This window comes from Periplaneta americana, chromosome 9 (genome assembly GCF_040183065.1).
Source record: "Periplaneta americana isolate PAMFEO1 chromosome 9, P.americana_PAMFEO1_priV1, whole genome shotgun sequence".
NCBI lineage: Eukaryota > Metazoa > Arthropoda > Insecta > Blattodea > Blattidae > Periplaneta > Periplaneta americana.
In genome coordinates, this window is record NC_091125.1 from 175838287 (window position 1) to 175864122 (window position 25836).

General features: G+C 37.4%; 1 protein-coding gene across 1 annotated transcript in view; it reads left to right on the forward strand.

Annotated features, from left to right (window-relative positions):
- The first annotated feature begins 5656 nt into the window (after window positions 1–5656).
- Window positions 5657–25836, forward strand: part of LOC138705709 (uncharacterized) — a 100660-nt gene continuing 80480 nt past the window's right edge. The window contains exon 1 of the mRNA XM_069834281.1: window positions 5657–5789. The gene's annotated coding sequence lies outside the window, so the exon portion shown is untranslated. The remainder of the gene's footprint in view (window positions 5790–25836) is intronic.

The following is a 25836-nucleotide window of genomic DNA, read 5'->3' on the forward strand; positions in this document are numbered from 1 at the left end:
GACATGAAACTGTGCTAGAAAGAGTGGGTTACGAGAGAATGACGCTGAAACTGATCAGGAAGAGGAAAACAAATTGGCTGGGTCACTGGTTGAGAAGAAATTGCCTACTGAAGGATGCACTGGAAGGAATGGTGAACGGAAGAAAAAAATTTGTTGGTTATTTAACGACGCTGTAATAACTACGAGGTTATTTAGCGTCGATGAGATTGGTGATAGCGAGATGGTATTTGGCGAGATGATGCGGAAGATTCGCCATAGATTACCTGGCATTCAGCTTACAGTTGGGGAAAAGCTCGGAAAAAACCCAACCAGATAATCAGCCCAAGCGGGGATCGAACCGGCGCCCGAGCGCTACTCCAGACGGGCAGGCAAGCGCCTTAACCGACTGAGCCACGCCGGTGGCTGAACGGGAGAAAAGATCGGGACAGAAGAAGATATCAGATTACCATAGATGCCACTGAGATGATATGAACCATTAAGAGGACGGCGGAAAATAGGAAATATTGGAGGATGCTGAGTTTGAAGTGGAAGGGGCAGAAAACTGCGAATGAATGAATACATATCTGAATATAATAACCACTCATACAGGGACATCATTTTATTTTTACTAACATTTTTAATATCAACCTGGCTATATCTTTGGATTAAAGATTGAGAACCGGAAACACCGCTTGCTCCCCCTTCCAAGACTGGAGTTCGATGATACTGGCGTAAAACACAAATCACTTTACTAGGTATAGGAGGGAAGAAAAGTAGTTCATCCATTTATGTAAACTAGGAAATATCGCAATTATGAGTTTGATAATTTTCATTAGGTTTTTGTTTAATCAAAGTACAGTACTGTATTAACAATGAGTGTTTTTACTCACGAATTGAGCTATCCATTCGGACGTATTCATTATGCAGTGTATATTATACTGTCTACAGCACATTAGCGTACAATATAGAGAAAGAAGTTAAATTGAAAATAATCATAATATTGATATTTAAACACAATTTTGAAAATGGTGGTCGTTCATTTCGATACAGGCTTCAGTTCTTTTGTGCATATTATCGCACTATAGACTATTGCATCTAATTCCAATTAGCAGTTTCGTTCTTCGTACTAGTAACTCATGTTGAAATAATTCTGTACCTACTCTATAAAAGAGTACCTTACGTACTGTAAATTCAATCTTCATTTCTGCCCGATCCGAAAAGATACAATTACTCAGAAATACTATCTACTGTCCGTTCAAGTGGTTTTGTCGCAGGGTCGTAGAAAAGGGGGGAAAATCACGTGACAGTTAATTACTTAACGAGGCCCTTTTATTGAAGTTATTTTAAACAGTTGTATAATATTACGTAGACGTCTAATTACTAACAGAAATTAATGTTTTTAGAAAAGAGCTAAGACAGCCCAGCCACTAGCCTTCCACAGAGGGAAGAACAGAAGCTGGTGGGGGAAACCGGGATGCGACGTAGGCAAACGGACGACAGTACCTGTGCGAAAATATGATTCAATATTGAAAGCTCTTTCGTCACTGGAAAACGCGAACATATTTCTGGAACGTACTATACTCACTAACTCAGTACTGCATACGCGGCCTCGGTTCTGTGTTGAGAACGGCTGGTAGTTTACTAGTAGAGGGGGTGGGAGTGAAGTACATTCAAAAACTGAGGTACAATAAAAATTGAAGTAAAAATAAAATGATGTCCCTGTATAAGATAAACTGAATTTCTAAGTTGTGCAAAAAGATATGTCGATTAAATTTTCACTACAGTATTCCTGAAGAAACCGTAAATTTTTTGGCACCATAATTTAAAAAAAATGAAGAAAATGACAAAAATTTATCAAAACTCAGTAGCGCGTCACCTTAAGTAACTGTTATTGCACAGACCCAGAAACAAAATTTGGGCCAGCTAATTTTACCAAGTTCCAGATACAACGCATTGCTCATGTGTAGTAAACAAGAGCGCCTAAATGTGGACAGTCTTGCGAAGCTAGTTGCCTACATAGAAGTAGTCTGCTACCAATAATCGGTCCACTTTTTAATTCCGTATCTGTACAATCTCTTCTTTTTACCATGATACTTACTGAGTCATGGGATGTAAAATGATTTATGTCACAAATTTGTCAATTTGCATAGCCAATTGAAGAAAATTGTTTCACGAATTATTTTTACTGGGCGCAAACTTCGATCAGCTCTGGAAAGCATCGGTTGCTGCCTCGAAATTGATTCCGTTTGTTTTATAACAGACAGTGTGTGTTCACTTTTGAATATGTCAAGAGTTGTACGAGGCAGGTCGAAACGCGTACAAACGTCAAGCTCATTGAAATAGGCAGCTGAAGAATTTGAACTACATGTATGTGCTCTTATTAGTTTTCATTATGTGTGCCTACCTATTGCTGTGGCATCACCCGTAGTACTCTGGCTGTGGGCAGCAAGAGACATCGATGTCATCCTGCAAAAAATACAATAAACCAACTATCAACAACATCACATAGAGACGAACCCATAGGATATATTCTTCAGAAATATCGTGAAAATTGCAAAATGAACGTTCATTTATTCGTGTCATGACAACCACTTTTGTGTGCAAAATTTTGCTAGTTGTATTAATAATGTACTGTATATATTATTATTATTACTACTACTATTACTATTACTTACTTACAAATGGCTTTTAAGGACCCCGGAGGTTCATTGCCGCCCTCATATAAGCCCGCGAAGGGTCCCTATCCTGAGCAAGATTAGTCCAGTCCCTACTATCACATCCCACCTTCCTCAAATCCATTTTAATACTATCCTCCCATCTACGCCTCGGCCTCCCCAAAGGCCTTTTTCCCTCCGGCCTCCAAACTAACACTCTATATGCATTCCTGGATTCGCCCATATGTGGTACATGCTTTGTTCATCTCAAATGTCTGGATTTAATGTTCCTAATTATCTCAGGTGATTATTATTATTATTATTATTATTATTATTATTATTATTAGTTTTAAAGCTCTGTTGCAGTCTATCAATTCATCAGGGCGCAACTATGCTAGCCGGCCACGACGTCCTTCCATTAACGAGTTCCATGCTTAAAGGATAGCTGGGAAAAGGATGGTTTCAGATCCCTCTTCTGGTCTACGGAAGGTAAGGTTCTTGACCACTTATTAAATTACGGCAGGAAAGTGAAAAGCCCCACCGAAATCTGTATGACTTCCTAAATATACTGGGTGTTCATTTCAAAGTGTGTCATGACGTCACTGTTGATGAGTCAGCGATTTGAAGCGAGTTTCAGCTTTTATGTCAGAGAAGTTGCCTATTAATCAAGGCGTTCAATCTGAACTTGAGAACGTGTACCGTATAACTTGAACGTCGTAGCAACAGATGGCGGTCTGTACGGTCTGTGTGCTACCATAACCTCTTTCGAACTGTTTTGCGAGGCCAAGTCGTACGCAGGGTATTTGTTATCATCGGTTGTGTACGGCAACATTCCACAACACAAATCAAATGCTCCGTGTCCATGTTGACCGTCGAAATTAATGTCAACAAATACGCAAGTAATCGTCTTAACCCTCTCCCCATATCTCGACAGTAAGAAAAAACTCACCTCAGTGCATGTTTCGAAACACTTCACACTCCTGCCACTACCGGCGTCACCGTACGTATCGGTACGTAATCTTCAGAATGAACGCCGTACTTGCTAGGCAACTTCTCTGACACATAGGTAATACACCTCTGCGGAAGTGTAGGAAGATTGAATTCTCTAGGCTCATCGACTAGCCACATGACGGCATACAGCGAGCCATGATACACTTTGAACTGAACACCCAGTATTCCATCGTAATTTTAAGTTCCGTTTTGTTCGTAGTTGTGAAAATTACTTCTGCACATATCTTAAAGCCATTAACTTTTGTCTAAAGAAATAATTAACAATTCTGGTTTTGTTAAACTGTCGTAAAAGCTAGAACCACTTTAATATTAAAAGCAAAATGCAATCCTTAAAATTATCTCCGATTAGAGACAACCCTGCAAGTACTCATTAATTCCTCTAAAAGTGCAGCAGTCGGAGAGCATGTGCACTTATCACTTTATTTTACGTGCCGTAAGGAACAAAATTAAAAACAAAATACAGCCGATTCCGAGTCGATGGCCATTTTGTAGATTTATTCAAAACGAAGACCCGTAAACTTCATAGCCGAAATTATTACATGTCTTGTGCTTTATTCTCGGTTGAACTGATTCGTACGTACTGAATATGAATGCAATTTGTCTTGCAGTACGGACAGACAGCATATCCAAGACGACTTTTTCGCCATCAGCGATGCTGATAAAAGTGCATTTCTGTGAAAAATCTCCAAATCTGTCACATTCCCTCTTTACACTTCATAGCAAGAGACAGCAGTCCACAAACTGCACGGAGGTAGGATATTCGATCGCAAGGAAAAGGTGTTATGACCATGATGACGGTAAAAATGATAATGATAATAATGATAATGATGATGATGATACTTACTTACTGGCTTTTAAGGAACCTGGAGGTTCATAGCCGCCCTCACATAAGCCCGCCATTGGTCCCTATCCTGAGCAAGATTAATCCATTCTCTATCATCATATCCCACCTCCCTCAAATACACTTTAATATTATCTTCCCATCTACGTCTCGGCCTCCCTAAAGGTCTTTTTCCCTCCAGCCTCCCAACTAACACTCTATATGCATTTCTGGATTCGCCCATACGTGCTACATGTCCTGCCCATCTCAAACGTCTGGATTTAATGTTCCTAATTATGTCAGGTGAAGAATACAATGCGTGCAGTTCTGTGTTGTGTAACTTTCTCCATTCTCCTGTAACTTCATCCCTCTTAGCCCCAAATATTTTCCTAAGCACCTTATTCTCAAACACCCTTAACCTATGTTCCTCTCTCAAAGTGAGAGTCCAAGTTTTACAACCATAAAGAACAACCGATGATGATGATGATGATAATGATGATGATGATAATAATAATAATAATAATAATAATAATAATAATAATAATATGTCCTTTTTAAATGAGCCTTATTGTTTCTTAACTCAGTTTTGTACAAAAATCCAGTCACAAATGATTCTGTAAGCCATTAAAGAGAATAAAGAATCCCTAATGCTCCATTGTATGGTACGCGTGAAAAGGACATAAGTAGGCCTAATAAATTGCAAGTCTTCAGTAGAACAAAAGCAAAGTTTGAAATAGGACTAATATCATTATGTTGGACTGAAAATCTGTCGCTATACATCATTATGGAAGAGGCTAAACATATGAACTTTATACCATCTGAAGAAGAATAATTTTATATTCACATGGAGTTCGTAACTCAAAACCACCAATTCGTAAGTTACAACCTTTCACGGCATACAGTACCATATAATTTGTCTCCCCATTCTTTTGCAGCTTTTATCGCAAAAAAAGGAGGTTTTTCGCAAAAAGTTTTAATTATCGCGAAATTTCGGAACAAATTTACTGTTTTAAACCAGTCACTTGCCTAGCTTCTAAATCACAGCGTTCATCGCTAATAAGAATGAAAACCGGCTCTGATGATGATGATGATGATGATGATGATGATGATGATGATGATGACGACGACGAAGACAATAATGGACATTATTTGGTGGATCCAATGACGATGCTTTATCAACTGCAGAAGTTCTGCGGGGGCGGACGGAGGAGCTTAGCCAGCGCGGCGCAGCCCTGCGCGGAGGGCGCCTGGGGGTGGCGCCCCATTATATAAGGGCGCACGCGGCGGCCGGCGCGAGTGTCCGGTCTCGACTGCAGCATCAGAGCGTAAGTACAGCGCCGCGGCGCCCCCGTACCTGCCTGCCTCCCTCTCCACACATTTACTTTAAAAGTTTTACTTTTCAGATTTTGCCTCCACTGTTTTATAGCGAGCGAGTCTCAAGGATTTTTGTGGTTTTTAAAACAAGACATTACGAATCTTACCTTTTTTAGCTGTTAATTAACTTTTCCTTTTTTAGCTGTTAATTAACTTTTTCGTGGCTCACAGAAAACTCAACGAAAAATAGCTAAATTTTTTCAGCATGAAATTAAATTTATGTTTGTGTCTTTTCCCTCACTCTGGTTTGATCGTGACAGAAAGCTAACTGCGGCGACAAGCTTGCGGAAGCGTAAAATCGTGTGAAATCTGCTGCCTTGTCCGATGCTCGACGCTGAAGTAGAACGGTTCATTCAATACTGTTTGTATAATTATATTATATTCGCAGTTTCTCTCCGCTACTTGAATCTCCGTCTCCTCGCGGTACGCAGCAAGTACAGCAGTTGATAGGGCGATATATCTCGCGTGTCCGGTGATTTTTCTGAAGTTGTCTGCAGCGAACGGACCAACAGATGTTTATCCGCTACAATCTCAAAGAGAATTTCTAGTCGGGAAAATCCTGTTACATTCTGCGGGGATCTCGGGATACAGACGGATTTGCAATTTGTGGAGCGCACACAGCACTTTACTTAGCAACGCAGATGCAAGATGAAACCGGCACGGAAACTACATTTTACAACAGAATTATTCAATATTCCTATCAAAAAAGAATCTTCACTTTGTTTATGTTTTTTTTTCCTTCCCTTTGTAACCATTTTTTTCCGAGGGTGAACTTAATTACATTAAAATAATTAAAATGCATAGCAGCGTTGTCAATCTGACATGACGAATTATAGTACTTCAGCTCTGAAATATTCATAAAATTTATTGCACGAAACTCAAATTCAATAAAACTGACATAAAACTGATATGATGAATTATAGTATTTCAATTCTGAAATCTTCATCAAATTTATTGCACGAAATTCAAATTCAATATAACTTACGTGACGAATTACAGTATTTCGGTTCTGAAATCTTCATCAAATTTATTGCACGAAATTCAAATTCAATATAACTGACGTGACGAATTACAGTATTTCGGTTCTGAAATCTTCATCAAATTTATTGCACGAAATTCAAATTCAATATAACTGACGTGACGAATTACAGTATTTCGGTTCTGAAATCTTCATCAAATTTATTGCACGAAATTCAAATTCAATATAACTGACGTGACGAATTACAGTATTTCGGTTCTGAAATCTTCATCAAATTTATTGCACGAAATTCACATTCAATATAACTGACGTGACGAATTACAGTATTTCGGTTCTTAAATCTTCATCAAATTTATTGCACGAAATTCAAATTCAATATAACTGACGTGACGAATTACAGTATTTCGGTTCTGAAATCTTCATCAAATTTATTGCACGAAATTCAAATTCAATATAACTGACGTGACGAATTACAGTATTTCGGTTCTGAAATCTTCATCAAATTTATTGCACGAAATTCAAATTCAATATAACTGACGTGACGAATTACAGTATTTCGGTTCTGAAATCATCAAATTTATTGCACGAAATTCAAATTCAATATAACTGACGTGACGAATTACAGTATTTCGGTTCTTAAATCTTCATCAAATTTATTGCACGAAATTCAAATTCAATATAACTGACGTGACGAATTACAGTATTTCGGTTCTGAAATCTTCATCAAATTTACTGCACGAAATTCAAATTCAATATAACTGACGTGACGAATTACAGTATTTCGGTTCTGAAATCTTTATCATATTGTACGAAACTCAGATTCAATAAAACTGACACTAAACAGAAATCCAAAAATATTAATTTTTTCAATCTTATCACGAAAAAAACTCGCAAGACGTTTTCTTTCAACTACACAGTCTGTCACCATCTAACAACACCAATGCTGCGCTCAATTGTAAGTTGCAGAATTCAAAGTGTTACAAAATGGACGGCAGCTCTAGCAGCGACGAAAATGATGCATCACAAATTAGGGCGGAAATGAACATGAACGCCGATATGGAGTTGCGAATTTATTTCCTCGTAATATAATTATGTATCTAAAGTAAAGGCAGGTGCATCATACTTTAGTGTTGACTGGTTAAAACGTAGTTGAAGTACGTAACACAACTCACATACTGCGACATGGATGTCATCGCAACAGCGTACTTCTTACGCATTATAGTGTCTTGTCTTTTAAATTATGTATCCAGGGTAGGCCTATAATATGAACTCGAAACATCAAGGATGGAAGAAATCTATTATATAAGACCATTCGTTTTCTCTTTGATAGACGCTAATTATTGTACGTTTTGGGGTGACACAGCCAGGAGCGCTCGCACGTTTTCTTCTCACTAGAGACAAAACATTTCTCGATACGTAACCACAGCATTAATTTTTAAGAGTAACATTCTGTGCTGATTATCTCTCCCCGATATAGTGTAACAAAGTCAACACACATGGGAAATGTAGTCCATGCAGCTGCGATCACAGAACGTTTAAAATATTTATTTTATTTATTTATTTAACCTGGTAGAGATAAGGCCATCAGGCCTTCTCTTCCCCTCTACCAGGGGATTACAACTACAATATTAAGAATACAATTACAATTATAATTACAATTAATATTAAATTTACAGATAGGCCTACAATAAAAATCAAAGTACTAAAAGATTAACTGATTAATAAAAGCTAGACAATTTTTTGTAAAAGTTAAGAAGAGAGAAGCATTTCTTTTATTGATTAAGTACAAATTAAACCTACTCTACGCGGTAAGAAAATGCTTAATAAGCTTGCTTTTGAACGCTACTAAATTCCGACAGTCTCTGATGTCACTGGGTAGGGTATTCCACAAGCGCGAGAGCGAGATTGTGTATGATGATGAATACGATGATGTCTTATGTGTTGGTATGGCTAGTATGCGGCTATTTTGCGTGCGTGTGAAGAGATTATGATATGATGACAGGTAACTGAAACGGGAGGCAAGGTAGGTAGTTGTAGAGGTGTGAAGGACTTGGAAAAGGAGAACAAGGGAATGAAAATTTCTACGTTCGTTAAGCCGTAGCCAGTTCAGAGTTTGGAAGGATGGGGTAATGTGGTCAGCGCGACGGACATCGCAGACGAAGCGAACACAAGAATTATGAACACATGAACATATTGTAATCTTTGCGACTGGTTGACATTGAGGTCAGTCAGTAGAGAATCACAATAATCGAAGTGGGGCATTACAAGTGTTTTCATTAGCATTTTCTTGAGTGATAGCGGAAGGAATTTTCAAATGCTGTGTAAGGAATGTAGTATGGAAAGCACTTTTTTGGTAATATGGGTTACTTGGTTATTCCAGTTTAAATGCGTATAAAAGTAAACTCCAAGGTTTTTAACACAGGAAGCAAAAGGGATATATACCTGGCAAATTAAACAATAAAGGCCGGGCGCCCGTACAGGCCCTCAGTCATCGACGGAAGCTCAACTCAAGGCTGATTCACAATAAACCGAGAACGGAAACGACAACGAGAACGAGAACGGAAATAATGTTAAAATAAATGTGGACTATTTAAATACATTTATTTTAACAATATTTCCGTTCTCGTTCTCGTTTCCGTTCCCGGTTTATTGTGGACCAGGCTTAAACAGACAGTCCGCAACAAGGAGCTAATGCCAATATGCATCCGCTTCGTGCCGTTCCGAGCTTACCAGAGCATCGGTGTCAGCAAGTAACAAAATACAGTATTTCCTATTAACAAGCAAATCCGCTCCACGTTACCTGGTGCGTGTAGGCATAGGGGTCAGTTTTCTGCCACAGCCATCTTTGTGAGTCATTTCACGGATAAGTTCAGTCACAAGAAAGCAACAATATCGCATCGCAGTAAAATGAAGACTAGATATAAAAAGGATGTGAATGCCAGAGAGACAAACCCTAGAAAACACTTGTGCCACTAGTAATGTAATATACGATTTGCACGTCTATGGGAGAAGTACGGGCTAAAAATATTACAATGGGACTTATAATTTTTCTTAGTGGATTGAATCAGGGACATAGACTCTTTTTTATTTTTTTGAAAAGACAATTTTCAACAATATTGGCACTTACAACATTTTTTTATGTCCAGTCTTCAAATGATAAACAAATTCTAACATAAATAATAGAAGTGAGTCATGAAGATCTGGTAGAAGGGGCAGCTTTACTGTCCTGAACGCTGCTGCATTTTGACTCCACAGAAAGACCGCAGAGAAGACTAAGTTTGGGGAAAAATTCAGAACACAACGCACTCTGCCAGTAAAGTAACAATAGACCAAGATCGATGACGTAGCAATTTATATCCCCTTCGACAACAGTAAAAATTCACTTCCTAACAACAACGTTCACGATCGCTTTCGGCAGATCGTGTTGAGAAATCTGAAAGGTTAAATTTAGTTATGAATTGTATATTTAAGAAAAAACGCAAGTAGAATAGTCCAGTCACAGCATATAGACATTATTATTATTATTATTATTATTATTATTTATTTATTTATTTATACTGGCAGAGTTAAGGCCCCTTCTCTTACACTCTACCAGGTCACAAAGTATACAAGCAGTTAAAATTTAACAAAAAGTTAAAGAACAGAATACTAACATATTACAATAATAATAATAATAATAATAATAATAATAATAATAATAATAATAATAATAATAATAATAATAATAATAATAGCATAATAAAATCGACACTAAACAACATGAAAATAATACCATAATAGAAAAAAAAGAAAGTAAAATACATTGGAATATAGTGAAAGCAACTCATTTAGTACAAATGGTTAATATGGAAAAACGTAAGGAAGAACATATCAAAATGGAATGTAATAAAATAATAATAATAATAATAATAATAATAATAATAATAATAATAAGAGTCGACCTGGTTGGCAAGTTGGTATAGCGCTGGCCTTCTATGCCCAAGGTTGCGGGTTCGATCCCGGGCCAGGTCGATGGCATTTAAGTGTGCTTAAATGCGACAGGCTCATGTCAGTAGATTTACTGGCATGTAAAAGAACTCCTGTGGGACAAAATTCCGGCACATCCGGCGACGCTGATATAACCTCTGCAGTTGCGAGCGTCGTTAAATAAAACATAACATTTAAATAATAATAAGAATAATAAAAAGAAAAGAAATACGAAAATTAAATAAAATTCACGATAAAAAACTATGATAAAGAGAACAAAAAGGGGAAAAGAAGGAAAAAGAAATACATAGCCTATATTTTTACACAACTATGGCAGAGAAAAGGGCTTATAACTGAAAGGAATCTAATTAAAAAAGTGCAATTTTAATTTATTTTTGAAACTAGACAATGTCCGACAGTCTCTGACATGCTGTGTGGTAGAGAGTTCCAGAGATGAGCTGCAGAGACGGTGAAAGATGAAGAGTAGAAGGATGTTCTGTGTTTAGGACTGGAGAGTGTGATATGGTGTTGTGAGCGAGTATCTATTTCGTGATATAAGGACAAATGTTGAAAACGAGAAGCTAGGTAGCTAGGGTTAGAGGTTTGAAGAATATTGAAGAGTAAAGTGAGAGAGTGAATAGTTTTTCGCTCTTTGAGACGGGCCCAGGACAGCATATTTAGTGAAGGTGTGATACGGTCACATCTACGGACGTTGCAAATAAATCGGACGCATGCATTACGACATGACGCTTACAAAACTAAATACACTGTATATAGCATATTATGTAATTTATAAATTCAATTCTAGCAAGTGAGTCTCTGCACCGTCTCGTATGAGCTGCAATAACTCGATCTATATGTTATTTTATATTATTCCTGTTTGTCGGGTGTGGGTGAACTCCCGTAAATACCGCCACAAATTGTTCGCTATTTATTAAGACCATAAGTAAATTCCGACAAAACCAACCAAACAAAATGTTATACCTTCCCACTTAGACTTAGGACTAGCCTGATGTGGTTAAATATCGTTTGGTTTCACACAACTCATAAATTCTTCACAGCCGTTAGTCAGAATGGAAAGTACGTAAGCCGCGAATTATTGTGGCATGCTAGTTGTACCACACCCATTCTGTGAGCAGAAGAATTTTTGTACTTATCAAGAAACGGTTTGCATTTTCTTTTCTGTCTCTTATATTTGCGCTTGATATTTATGTAACTTTCTGTCGTAATATGTCGAAGAAAGAATAAATTTGGACGAGGAGAATAAACTTCCATGAGCGTGAAAGGACTCGCAAGCACTTGTGGTCGCTTTGGTCCATATTTTTGGTGGAAATTTACACCCTTAGTCGAGGTAATTTTCTACGACATAGTTCGCAAATTCTATCGCTTTGGGATAGGAACTACAACAGAACATAACGTGGAAACGAAACAGGACATTTTGGCACAATTTACGCATAGGAATTATAACATTCAAAATCTTTCTATGCAGTTATTGGGTACCCCAAACTTTTCAGGGTATCTACTAACTCCGAGTTCTTCTTCTGTTTGTCAAATCAAATATGATTGTACTCACCGAAAATCATCCAATATCTACTCTTGTTGGAGACCGCGTCAATGAATTCTGGGAATTCAAGTTGTTTCTATACGCTCCTCGCCTTCATTGGGAAACTTTGCATCTCACGAGAGAAAAATGGGATCTCGTTAAAAACTAAATTTACAAAATAATAATTTTATCTTGCACTTAAGAGAACTTTCACAGAAAATTCACAGAAAGTGTGAAGTCAGTACATTGCGAAAACTATGTACTGACTTCACACCTTCTGTGCATTTCTCAGAGCCGATTCAAAACCAATAAAAAAAGTCTGTAAAGTTACGGTTGAAAACAAAAATATCGACGTAAGTAGGCGTACTTCGCAGTTGTCGTCACCTGCAATTACAGTTACGAGTATCGCACTGGGGACTCCAAAATATTGATCACAAAACAAATGCGCATCGAAGAGCTCTTGTCGGCATGGCGACGGCCCCACCTTTCGAAAATGGCGCAAAGGACCGCAAACTGCTCCATATGGATATGGGGGCGGGCCGGGCCGGGAGACCGGGATTTATTTTAATTACAGACCGCAAAGAGGATGGAACGCGCTTATTCTTCAGGTTATTGAAATGTGCACCTTTGTGAGCGAAGATGAGGTCGGAATTAACTGAGACCAAAATATGATGTTATCCACTTTCACATGCAACGACGACGATGAATGCATCGAGTGAAATCAGATTAACTTCCCAGCAGCTCTGAGCAATGGAGAGGAATACCCTCACAACCAAATTCGTAAGCCGCATCTGTGGCTCAGCACACGCGATGATCTTCAATCCGGATGGCCCGAGTTCGATTCCCGGTCTGGTCGTGATAAAATTTATGGTGGTCAAAACAGACGTTGCATAGATTTCCTCGGGGTAATCCCTTTTCTTCTTTAGCCGCAATCACTCTCCACCTCCTATCGCAGTAGTTCAAAATAGGCTGGGGTGAAGTACGGCTTGGGCGGAGAGGGCATTTCCTCTCTCGATGTGCGAACTCTACTCTCGCTGTGTGTGCAGTTATAGGTGCGCTCAGCGTTATTTCGCTAGTGATGGGGGGATAATCTGTTGTGTTATGTGAAGGGAAAGCACAATGGTTAACATGCGTAACCCAGATTGGATATGTAATATATTTTTCGGCAAGAAATCATTTTCAAAAAGCACATTAAAAATTACGGTGAACATAAACTCTGTGTATTCAATCTGGGCTGGACATATTATTAAGCATTATGTCTTCCCTTCACTTAACATAACTTTCACTGTGCGCACATTTTCAAATACTTATACCAGGCCAAGGACTTCACAACTACACAGAACTCGATGCATGAGTAGGTATAGAGGTTAACGATTATCCAGCTAGTAAGGGGCTAACGTGTAGTCAACACGATGATCTCTGGTTTCCTAAACTGGATTCCGCTATCTATCGTAGTTTTCTACATTCTTCACGATGCGGGGTGGGCATTAGTCCCATACACTGGCTGACATTTCATGAGAAAGTTCTTTCCCCACGGGGACTCGAACCAGCGCGATGGATGAACGGACCTACGTGACGCCGTAGTAGTTCACTGCTTATACAATGATCACTTCGTTTATGATGAAAATTAAATCTTACGCCCCGGTTCGCCATTACCCCGTCCTGAATTAACACAACACAGATACCTTTGAGAGACCTGTCAGTTCGAAACCTAGCCGACTTTATGATACGTAGTCGTACGCACAAATCAAACACAGATCGTGTCAGTACTAAACTGGAAAAGTCGATGACTTGGCAAGCACGTGTATAATCTGCTTCTTGTTCATTTCTTCATTTTGGAGAACTAAGATAAAACCAAGAAACATCGCTGTGTGGCGAATAAGATGGTAGCGGGTAGCGAAGATATTGAAATCTCCCCGAGGCCGTTCTGCTCACCGCCTCCAGCGACTCGGTGCGATTCCCCGCCCAAGCCGTCTGAACAGACGACAGTTCATGTTCATATTGTCACAACTTCTTGCTTTTAATAAAATATGCACAAGCAAATTATAAGAACTTTACTCATTAGACATGGTTAACGCAACAATTACGTTCGGAGATGGAGAATAAATAACATTCAAAATCCAATAGAATAGGTCTACATTAAAATATAGCTATGAGAAACCTATTATGTGTTTTGTAGGGTTACTTAGGAAATTAGGCTTAAAGTCTGCGTAGTTTGGCAACAGTGCATCGCCGGCTCACCTACGTATACACCTGATTCCGTCCCTTACAACTCCAGCAGGGTTCCCACACTTTATAATGACAGGTAATAATACCTGTCAATCCTTTTCTTTAATATGCAATTTATTATTATCCAAAACATGTATTAGACTAGATGGTCTGTTAAGGTCTCACGTCAGTCCAACTCTTAGCAGGGCGACCAACAAATTTTCTTTCACGAGGAGCGTACTGCAGGATTTGTTTCGGTATCAGTGTTCTATCCATCCTTTTGAAATGATTAACATATTGTAATATTGATTCGACTTTGAGTTATTTCAGGATATCATTATTTCTTTCGTGGTTCCATTTTGTGTCTCATGAAGTCCATCTCGGCAGCGATTAAAACTGTCGGGCAAGAGTTCTTTTTAACTGCGATTCGTGTATAACTCTAAATAAATGATGGTTTTAAAATTGTATTTATTATGCATTATGTTTTTATAAATTTGGTAAATTTATTTTGTATATCATAGTCATGTGTAAGTGATAATGAATGTCCAAGGTATTTAATATTGTTCACCCTTTCCAATTATCTGTTACTGACGTACATCTTGCTGTGTATATATATATATATATATATATATATATATATAATATATATATGTATCTGTGTGTGAGTGTATGTATGTATGTATGTATGTATGTATGTATGTATGTATGTATGCATGTGTATATTTATAAATATATGTCTACATGTTGTTATATTATGTCTACAAATGTACATATTTTAGCGAAATGTCTTAATATGATCTACAAGTTCAACATGTCTATTCATGTTAAATTCTCTAGGTATTTCGATTATAATTTCAAGCCTTCAATCAAATTAATGTTTATTCACCGTATGTATCTATATGTTATGTCTCTACATACGTAAGTATGCATGTATTTATGTATGTATGTATGTATATATGTATGTATGTATGTATGTATGTATGTATGTATGTGTGTGTGTATGTGTGTATATTAGCTAAGTGTCATAATATTATCTATAAGTGCAACATGCTATTCATGTTAAATTCTCTATGTTTTTCGACTGTAATTTCAAGGCATTAATCTAATTAATTTATATATGTTACACTCTTACAAGTGTATATTTATTGTATGGTAGTCTGTAAGTTTCAATTTGTTATGATTAGTTTAAAATATAACCCTAATATACTATATGTAAAATAGGGTTTATAAATATGGAATAAATACTACTACTACTAATTATTTAAGAACTGCAAAGGGGTTAATGATCAGAGTGACAACCAGAATCGTGCGGATAGTGCTTACAGTGTTAACATTTGAGGGAAAATTAATTTTTCTGAGGAAAGTATTCATTTCAGACTAATATAATATTAGAATTTTTTGTTGTACTCTGCCCAGGAAAAAAGCTGTTAAAATGTGCTCAGTTATACAGACACATCATTTTATTTTTACTTAAATTTTTATTGTACCTGAGTTTTTGAATGTACTTCACTCCCACCCGTTCTACTAATGAAGTTCAACCGTCCTGCACACAGATCCAAGACCGCATATACAGTCATAGTAGCCTTACGGTCATAGTAAACAGTACGTTCCAAAAATATGTTCGCGTTTTCCAGTGACGAAAGAGCTTTCAATATTGAATTATTTTCGCGCAGGTACTGTCGTCCATTTGCCTATGTCGCATCCCGGTTTCCCCCACCTGCTTCTATTCGCCTCTCTATAAAGGCTAGTGGCTGGGCTGCCTTAGTTATTTTCTGAGAACATTAATTTCTGTTAGGAATTGGACGTCTACGTAATATTATACAACTTTAAAATAACTTAAATAAAAAGGCCTCGTTAAGTAATTAACCGTCACGTGATTTCCTTTCTACGACCCTGCTACATAACCACTTGGACGGACAGTAGATAGCATGTCAGAGTAATTTTATCTGTGCGGGTCGGGCAGAAGTGAAGATTCAATTTACAGTACGTAAGGTACCCTTTTATATGGGCGAATCCAGAAATGCATATAAAGTGTTAGTTGGGAGGCCGGAGGGAAAAAGACCTTTGGGAAGGCCGAGACGTAGATGGGAGGATAATATTAAAATGGATTTGAGGGAGGTGGGATATGATGATAGAGAATGGATTAATCTTGCTCAGGATAGGGACCAATGGCGGGCTTATGTGAGGGCGGCAATGAACCTCCGGGTTTCTTAAAAGCCAGTAAGTAAGGTACCCTTTTATAGAATAAGTACAGAATTATTTCAACATGAGTTACTCGTACGAAGGACGAAACTGCTAATTGGAATTACGTACAATACTCAATAGTCTATAGTGCGATAATATGCAAATTAGAACTGAAGCCTGTATCGAAATGAACGGCCACCATTTTCAAAAATGTGTTTAAATATCCATATTATGATTATTTTTCAATTTAACTTAATTCTCTATAGTGTACGCTAATGTGCTGTAGACAGTATAATATACACTGTATAATGAATACGTCCGCATGGATAGCTCAGTTCGTGAGTAAAAACACTCATTGTTAATACTGTACTGTATTTTGATTAAACAAAAACCCAATGAAAATTATCAAACTCAAAAGCGTGATATTTTCTAGTTTACGTAAATGGATGAACTACTTTTCTTCCCTCCTGTACCTAGTAAAGTGATCTGTTTGTATTTTAAGCAATATCATCGAACTCCAGTCGTGGGAGGGGGTAGCAAACGGTGTTTTCGGTTTTCAATCGTCAATCCAAAGATATAGCCAGGTTAATATTAAAAATGTTGGTAAAAATAAAATGATGTCCCTGTATTAATTCCACTCTGTATTGTGGGAATACCACTTTTACTTCCTATGCTGTATAGCAGGCTGCATACTTCACCAGTCCAGGGGAACGGATCCGATAGCTTCTTTATCGACTTATCAACTGCGTTCTTACCTAACAACGATAGTGAGGTATTTAACGAGAGTTCGCCATGGAATTACCTCACATTCGCTTTACAGTTGAAAAATGTTACATAACAAAAGTGTCTTTAAAAATGATTTCCTGTAAGTTTTTATTCTTTGCAAACTTTTTAAAGGATTGAATAATTTCAAGGAAAAATTGTTCCGGGGCCGGGTATGGCGTTGATATGTAACTAGATACAAGAGTTTTAAAATAACAAAACATTTTGTCACCGTCACCTTAGACTAAGACTATAATGAAATGAAAACAAATGACTCCGTATATTTAAGGCGGCCTTGCACATAACAAACAGAATATTATTCATTTAACACTGTTTTTATGTGGATATATTTCTAGTCTATGATGGGAATATAATATAAATGTTTATCAATATTAATGCACGGAGAATGTTTGTGTGTTTGCATTAAGTAATCTCAGAAGCTAATTGACAGATTTGGATCATTTCTTTACTATTTGAAAATTTTAGTTACTGTAGATGGATGTAATGCTACATATGAGTTCTGAGGTAAGATTAAAATATATCGTCACGCACAGAAAACTTGATATTCTGTCGAAATATTGCATAACTTGATTATTTGATCTTTATTTGGTCCACATAAAACATTCTATTTTATACACTTCAGTTTCGTTTTGTCCACAGAACATAATAGTATTTTTAAGAGTTTTGTCGTAAGGATGAGTATTTTTACTGGACCAAAAATACAGCACATATAGAGTGAAAATAAGTATTTTACCATTGAGCTCACTGGAGCTGAGTTATTTTAAAAAGTATCACGAAATGGCGTTCCTGCGCTCATAATTTACTCATATTCGTTTCCTGTGTCTCTTAAAATAATATTTATGTAGGCTACCAAGTTTATTTTCATTTTTTTTATTTACACAAACAATGATGCACAACCGAGCGAGTTGGCTCAGACGGTAGAATCTGAGACTCGCATTCGGGAGTTCACTGGTTCAAACTCTGTGGCCGACCAATCTGACTGGGGCTTTTCATGGTTTCCTTTAGTTTATTTCTTTATTTTAGTTTTAGTAGGTTATTTTACGACACTTTATAAACATCTTAGGTGATTTAGCGTCTGAATGAGATGAAAGTGATAATGCCGGTGAAATGAGTACGGGGTCCAGCACCGAAAGTTACCCAGCATTTGCTCACATTAGATTGAGGGAAAAGCCCGGAAAAAGCCTCAACCAGGTAACTTTCCCCGACCGGGAATCGAACCCGGACCACCTGGTTTCGCGGCAAGACGCGCTAGCCGTTATTCCACAGACGCGGAGTCATAAAGGCAAATGTCAGATTGGAAATTTACATGCCATGATTCATTACCGCCTGACTTACCAATACGATAAACATTAATCAAAAAGCTATAATTAATTACGTGAACACAAGCCATCTACAACACACTATAGAAACAGGAACTCAACAAGAGTAAAAACGGCCTACAGATATACCCACACATTCTAAACACGGGACATGACCACTGCGTGTTAAATAAACTAAACAAAGAAAGAAGATGCACAGTGAGGTTAATATAAAAAATTATCTTCGTACACAATGCACTCTATATTTATATTAATTTGGAGTGATTTATTAAAGAATGCAGTCAAGACTAATTTAGCAAAATGTTAACATTGCACCAAAAACGGATCGTATTTTAATTATTTTAATACAATTTCAATTAAGTAACACATATTAAACGATATTTTTACTTGGTTCTTTAACGACGCTGTATCAACTACGAAGTTATTTAGCGTCGATGGAATTGGTGATAGCGAGATGATATTTGGCGGGATGAGGCCAAGGATTCGTGATAGATTACCTGACATTTGCCTTATGATTGGGGAAAACCTAGAAAAAAAACCCAATCAGGTAATCAGCCCAAGCGGGAATCGAACCCGCGCCCGAACGCAATTCCGGATCGGCAGACAAGCGCCATAGCCGACTGAGTTACGCAGGTGACTATATTAAACGATTTATCTTTCTATCAAAGACGGATGTTCCCTGGACCAAATGCCCTATTTAGTTATGTAATTACTTTATATTTATTTCTAACAAGTGCAGCGAAGCGCACGGGTATGGTTAATTAACAATAAAAACATAAATTTCAGTACAAACTTAAAATAAATAGAATTATATTGACTGCGCACCGTACTTCACGAGTCTCTACACATTACAGTGAATGACTGTAAACATTTTAAGTGTTTCAAATGAAAAATATATCCTTGTTTCTGATAAACTACTCGTACAATTTTTCTTCTTTTCTAAAGAAGTGCTCACTATCAAATTCTTCTATTAGAGCACTGATCTCAAGAGTCTAGCTTTGTTTTGTTTTCTCATGTTCACCGAACTGCGTAAGTACGGTTGGATGCCGCAGAGCTGTACAGTACCTACACTGCTGCGGTTTGCTTGGAGACTCCAGGTGTCTAAACGCAGGACTTCACTTGTAAGTAGTTTACAATGGAGCTCGAAGAATATTCCTCCCTTTTCATTGAAAACATTGCTCCACAGGTTCACGAAGCGACATACAACTGAGAGGAATCCTTTAAAAATAAGTGGCCTTCCCCTACGACCAGTCTGTATCAGGAGAAACTAAACAGCTACTTTTACTCAATTAGTAACGAAAAGTACAAAAAAGAAACTCTGTACAAAATTTCTTTCGCGAAAATATTTTTCAGTCAGTACGCTATGTTTAATTAATTGTCGGTATTCTATTTGATACAATGAATCACCAATGAAGTTGACTGGAGCTGGATACTCATCGTGTGTCTTGGATTACAAACAAAGATCTATTATTTTCTTTCACTATGTGCATTTCAGTGGCGTAGCGTCAATGTAAGCTAAAAAGCTTAGCTTCCCCAGTTAATAATAATTTCATAATAAACCTGCAGTTTATGAAGAAAATTATTTATTAATTTTAATAGAATTTATATTTACGCGTTAAATATTGTGATGCGGCAGCTCAGGATGATTTGTGATGCAGCAGTAAACAAGAAGCCTGCACACACCAGCTTCCAAGCAGACCGGTTTCTTCTGTGTAATCCACCCCGCAGATTTTCCATCCCTTCCTAAGCTACCCTAGTCGCAAGGCTCGCAAAGAAGCTAGATTTAACATTTAAAATAAGTAGTTTCCGCGTTATCCCTTTTCGTCAGTTGTGTTCAGTTGAAGTGTTAGTGTGCATTGTGGCTAATATAATAAATAATGAGCGAAATAACAGTTCCTGACACTAATTTACTTGAATTTTTTTTAGGACAATTCTATTATCAAAACTGACTTACGAACAAAAGTGTGATTTAAAAAACAAATGACCGACTCCCTTGCTGTGAATGAAGGACACAACCAAAAGACAGACGCATACTTACGTAATGATACTAATATTGTGATTTCTCTAAGTATGACAGGGAGTGAGCTAATCTTATACGTATACGTGTCTATTTGTTAGAGATATGTGTAAACCGTGAAATCATATTTTACTACGTATCATTTGAGGTCATGCCTTATTGGTGTTACTTACGATGTTCCAACCAATCTTCGACTGCTGACTTGAAGTCGACTACTATTTATTTTAAGACTGTATCTTTGTAATACGTTTTCTCATATTGCATGAAAGACAACTTGAGTTAGCTTCCCCTACTCAAAATTTCATGCTACGCCACTGGTGCATTTCTTCCCACACAGACTAGTAGGTAGGCCTACTAAAAATGAACAAAATCCGTCCAGTAGTTTAGCAGAACTCATGCACTCAGGTAGGCAGACAGACGAGCGGTTTCCACCCTTTTGAGTGTCTCGGACCCCTTAAAGCTATTTCATTTTGGCGGACCCCTAAATATTTAATATACCGTAATTTAGTCTGGTAGGGTGGTATTCATAGACATTTTGCAGCACGCACTACGAGCGTACTAAGCTAGCCCCGGCTATCCACTGGTTACTAGTACAGAATTCAAATCATACCCTATCGCTAACACTGGTTTATGAATACGAAAAACGCTGATCATCCACCGGAAGCCCGCGCTAAAAATGTCTATGAATACGGCCCGTAATCATATTCTACTCATCGAACATTTACATAATGTTGTGAATTAAACTTAATTGACAGCGTTATTAAAGTTCGTTTTAGTTTTCAATATAATCTGAAACTATAAAATTACACATTTATTTTACGTTATATCATGTCTTTGGTATGAAAAATGAAACCAGTTTTTTAGACTTATCATAAGGTTATCAGTGAGATGGTTAATTTTGCTTTGCGAAGTCATACTCGTAGATACTCTAGTCACAAGTCTACCTCAACTTTGTTACTCAAGAAAGACACAATAGAAACTGTAGGCCTATTCTTACACAAGTAGGCTATCCTGATGCAAATGGCATTAAGTGTTGTACTGTAATCCGGGAAATTTCGGGACAAATGGGTGGTGAACGCAATTATAGGAAACAATATTTTAAAGATCGAAGCAGAAGGTAATTCTAATAATTCTAAGAGCACCTCTTCCTTTTGATGGGTAAACTATTAGGCCTACTTGTCACTAAGGAGAGATTTTTCGCACAATTTTTCCATTCCCTTCACTCTAATATCAAATTTCCAAAGATATCGGGCGAGAGTTCAACATCACGTGATGCTAGAAAGTCACTGGGAATGGAAAATGAGTCGAATTCTGGATTGATAACTCAGCTAGGCCACGAGTTTAATAATATGTTTATCATTGCTTCAGTCTGTCCTCGAGGCGAAGACAATTAAACTTGACCTCTGAAGATTGGAATAAAAAAAAAACTAAAAATATCAGGCAGGTACGCAAGGTTTGCAAGCCAAGAGAAGACACTCCGATGAATACATTCCTGTTAAACTCTATGCCTGAAAAATCTGGGATAAACGAAAAATATTCCAGCAAGTTCACAAAAATCGGGAAACGTGAACAAATTAAAATACCGTTTCAAGAAACATCTTGGACCGACAGTCTAAACCATGGGATGCCAGGAGTGTGCGCTTCTTTGGTAGCACAATACTCGAGTCTAAATCTCAAGAAGGAAGTTTTCATAGATTGCTTGAAGTAAACGCAGCTGAGCTCTAACAAGATCCATCACTGAATATGATCAAAAATCAGTTCTGCTGAAAACTGTATTCCCTTTAAATCTCCAAATAGATTTTTTGGAGGCATCACAAAACTGCCGTAGGCCATCATTCGTCGATTTGCGTAGGTCCGCCACAGACCTTGTACAATGCAAAGTGAACAGGTTACCGATTTCGTGTTGTCGTCCATCAAGAGGGTCGTTCAGACCAACGACTACATAGGTGCACAGTAAATCACCAGAACCAACTAACGGGACGCTGCAACTGCTCGCGTCTGTTTTCCACACGCTTTTAATACAATTTTTACAAATTATCAAATCTCGCATTTTTTGGCCTAAAAAGAGGTTAAGCAACTAAGTACGATGTAAAGTTATTAAAACATCATTTCACGCTCTTCAAAATAAATAAATCTTATACCATAATATATTACGATACAATAGTTGTAATTGCATTGTAACAGAATCGTGCGTTTGGAGCTTTTTTTTTTGTTTTACTTGGTTATTTAACGACGCTGTATCAACTACGAGGTTATTTAGCGTCGATGAAATTTGTGATAGTGAGATGATATTTGGCGAGATGAGGCCGAGTATTCGCCATAGATTACCTGACATTTGCCTTACGGTTGGGAAAAACCTCGGAAAAAACCCAACCAGGTAATCAGCCCAAGCGGGAATCGAACCCGCGCCCGAGCGCAACTCCTGATCGGCAGGCAAGCGCCTTAACCGACCGAGCTATGCCGGTGGCTTTCGTTTGGAGCGATTATCGATAGATTATTTGGGTAGGTTAGTGGTTAGTGTACTTGCTACTTCCAAACTGTCAGCAGTCTGTGTATGGGTATGGAAATAGGCAACCAAACGTGGTAGTGTGTGTCTTGGGTATGATGGATTCAAACCGAGTCCCTCTGAAAGTGGTAAGATGAAATATGAGGATGTGAAATTCGTTGTACTAATCAGAAAATAATGTAATTTTGTATTCTATAGTGAAAGAGCTTATTCTAATGTTGTGTAAAAGGAGAACATGTGCATGATGACGAACAAAGAAATGTCTTTGGAAATGACACGATCTGCTGCGAAACGAAAAATTGAAGACGAGTTGCACTGCCGACCATGTTAATCACATCAACACCGAGAGAGGTTTCGATAAAGCTGCGGCAGACTACTGTAGAATACGGCATTCGTAGGGTGTAATGCAACCTTAGATACACCATGGCTCTGCTAGTTGCAGAAACAACAGGCGATGTAATCTTTTTTTTTAATAATTTATTGATCGATCAGCGCATTTAGCGCTATACAGATCATTTCTAAATAAAATATAAATACAATACATGGCACTGAATTGAGGGCAGCCTAGATTGGGCTCCTCAATGAACAAAAATAATTGTTAATAAATAATTATTTACATAGATTGATGTGATGATAAATTTTGATTATAATATGAGGTCCATTGGAAGTACAATGCTGTTGAAAATGACGAACGATATAATAAGCAGATTCTTTAACATACGATTTCTTCGTAGCTACTATTAAATTTTAATACTTCACTCGTAAAGATCTAGAAGCTAAGTGGCTGTAGGCGAGAGCTCCTCAGTGGTCAAGTGAATGCGACCTAGGTCAGAATGCTGTGGTAACTGAACACTCACGTTATTACTTGAAAATGAACTGAACTATAAATTCAAAATTTCACTAAAGTTAATTTTAACATTAAATCAAATTATATAGCTGAGACTGAAAAAGAAATGAACTCCAATCTAACAATGAAAATGACATAATCGAACACTTCTGTCACAACCAAAGCAAATTGCTAACAAATAAATATTTAACGTTGATATATAATTTCTAATTAAATTAAATTGAAGATTAATTGTATAATTAAGCTATTGTGTGCTTTCTCCTATAATAACTCATGATATAGAATCACTCAGGGAACTTCTTGACATTTACGAGTTCCAGAAACATCCTATTTCAGAAAAATCTATTTTTAATAAGGGAAAATATCTGTGGTTAAGAGAAGTAACACAAAATCTTTCCACACGTCTGGAACTTGTAGCTAGATACCCGTTTGATACCTTACACATATGAGTATCCTTCTGTTAGCTGTTATAAGTTAATCTGTAAACCTTAACAAAAAGAATTTCGATTTCTATACATACGTCCCAGTTTCTATTCTGACCTGTGCTACCAATTCTACCCGATTTACACATTCTACCAAAACTACCAGACCAGTATTCTACAAGGCCGCGACTCTAGTTGATACGAAAATCTGCATACAGAGCGCGTCAAAACCCTGCCAGATTTCCCAAAGAGTTAACAGGCTATCACTCAATTGCATAACAGACAATTCACTATCTGTTTTAATAATGATATCAAAATTAAAATTAAATTCAATCTCCAAAAATATATTCAATGTTCAAAAGCACGTCGAAAGAAGGAAGAATACTCGTCTAATACAAAGAAGGAAGAAATTATTACAAAAATACTAAACTAACATTATAAGAACATCTCATAAAACAAACACAAAAGTAATGGATTTTAATAAAGAAGATGTTGAAAACATATATTCAATAAATATTTTAAATTCACATTCTAATTGAAATTTAAATTCAGCGATGTAACGATGCGAGTAAAACATGTGAAATTACATATATAGATATCTAGCTTAACGTAGCTATTACTCATCAGTGTTCTTTGCTGATGTCAGAGACTCTGACTGCATTATGACCTTCAACACTTGCAGGATGCGCACTGCAATCCGGTCACGCCAACGCGTCATGGCAGGCATGAGATCTGTGGTTCGACGAAGTTGGTTCTTCACGTACCGTAAATCCACCTTAACTAGTGATGCAACGTGGAAATCGGCGATCATTCAATATGTGAGGTCTGATATTTTCCTAAAGCAAAATCACAGGTTTTCCACTGCTTTTCGACTTGATTTTCGGCTACAGTTTAGAGTAACTTTTACTATTTGCTATCTTACCTCTAGGCGTTAAATGAACAAAAGTTCGCCCTTGCATATTATCCTGCAGACGGCTCATTCTTTAACTTTTTGTCGGCTATTTCCATACTAAATTCTGCCACTACATCTCTGGTTATCCTCTGATAGAGGTTCTAACTGATGCAGTACATCTCACTTGACGATCTGTGTCAGAGGAAGAACAATTGTTTGTATACATCTGAAGTCTGACTAGTGTAATATGTGGCTAGTCAGCGATGTATGCAATGGGGGGGGGGGAAGGAACTGGCCAACCTATCCCATTATCTCCTGGCCTAGTTGCCTCA